This window comes from Myotis brandtii, unplaced genomic scaffold (genome assembly GCF_000412655.1).
Source record: "Myotis brandtii unplaced genomic scaffold, ASM41265v1 scaffold986, whole genome shotgun sequence".
Taxonomy (NCBI): domain Eukaryota; kingdom Metazoa; phylum Chordata; class Mammalia; order Chiroptera; family Vespertilionidae; genus Myotis; species Myotis brandtii.
The window spans coordinates 1,265,159-1,266,900 of NW_005372102.1; positions in this window are offsets into that span (position 1 = coordinate 1,265,159).

The following is a 1,742-nucleotide window of genomic DNA, read 5'->3' on the forward strand; positions in this document are numbered from 1 at the left end:
CCTCCCCGCAGCCCCGCCCGCCCCGGGGGTCCACGCCCGAGCTGCTTTCCTCAAGTCTCCCCGACTCCGCCTGCCTGAGCCGGGCAACTGTGTTTTGAATTCCGTCCTGAGCTGTAAGGGAATATGTTGGATGATTCTTTTCCTCCTTTCCTACCAGCTCACAATTGAATGGAACACAGGACTTCACTTACACAAATGCATGCCGCGTGGGCTCGGGCGGTTCAGGCGCAGGCCAGCCTGTCCACTCCCGCCGGCCTTCCCGCCGGCCTTCCCGTCCGCCTTCCCGGATCTTCTCGTGGGGAGTGGTTGTGTGTGTGTTTTTTTTATTTTGCCTGAAATCTCCTGCCCCTGAGGGAAGCCTCAGGCAGGAGGCAGCTGTGTTCAGCCTCTCCAGCGGAGGCCAGGGGCGGGCGGGCAGAGCCGGACACTCTGGGTCTGCCTCCTGCACTGCCCGTCCTGGGCCAGACGGCCAGCTCCCACCTCAGTGTCCTCGGCCACAGGCCGGGGCTGACAATGGGCTCCTCGAAGTAGACGTGAACAGGCGAGGAGGCCACCGCGTGGCTGGACGGCAGCGCAGACGGTTGGACAGAGGTCGGGCCCTGCTCTGGACGCAGAGCAATCCCCTGACGCCTGGCTCCCGGACCACAGTGGGAGCAGTCAGTGCTCAGGGCCCCGGGGGTGGGGCATGTCAGCACCCCACTCCATCCACACAGACAGCAAGGCCAGCACCGCCGGCCCAGTTCCCACGCAGAGCAGGGTGGGAGCCGGTCTGGCTGCTCTTCCAGCCGAAAAGCCAGCCTCTCCAGGCGGCACTCAGGAGGGAGTGGGAACAGCTGTCGCTGAATGGGGACGAGGCGTCACCGGCTGCCAGCGGCCCAGCGCCAGCCTCCCCCCCCCCCCCCCCCAAGGTGCCATTCCCGGGACTGGGGAGGAAGGAGCAGGTGTGGACACGCTGCCGGAACACCCTGCCCCTGTGGTGACCGGGGTCCCTGCCCCCCCACCTGGAAGGCCCTGCAGCTCACAGGCAACCCCAGTGGCAGCCGTGCCCTCTCCAGAGGTCACCCCCACGGCCTCCAGTCTGCTGGCATGTTGGACCATAGACTGGCAGATTTCAAGCAATGCCCCCCCACTTCACAGGCGGTGCACTGGGGTCAGAGGGGGCACAGGGGTGCTGGGCTAGCTCAGCAATCCTGCGGCAAAGCCAGGCCTCCGACATGGACACCCCTTCAGGGCCCGCCCAGCGGAGAGAGGTCAGAGCTGTTGCAAGGGGCTTAGTCGGCCATTCCCCCCTCCTCTCCCTCCCCCAGGTCTGGGCCTCTCCGCCTGTCCCGGAGCCTGGGCATAGGTGTGAGGGTGCCCACATGAGTTAGTGTGGACAGTGGGGGGGCGCTCGGCCAGTGGGCATATCCTGAGGACCCATAACGGGGTGATGAGGCCGGGATCTGCACAGGGGTTGGGGGCTCTCCAAGGGACGGCGCTGACACGTGGACCAGGAAAGCGGCGTGCCCTGGCTCCCGCTTCAGGGGAGGAGGGCTTGAGGATGGAAAGAAGGACCCAGGGCCGACCCCTCCCCGGGACAGACCCGCCCCCCACCCAGGCCAGAGACAGACGGGTGGTGATTCAGGAAGGAGCTGAGGTGGCGGCAGGGGAGGGGGAGGGGGACACAGGAAGGAGGAGGAACCGTCTCCAGCAGGTTCCACAGCCTGAGCCCTCCAGTGCACGTGTCTGCCCATGTGTTTTGA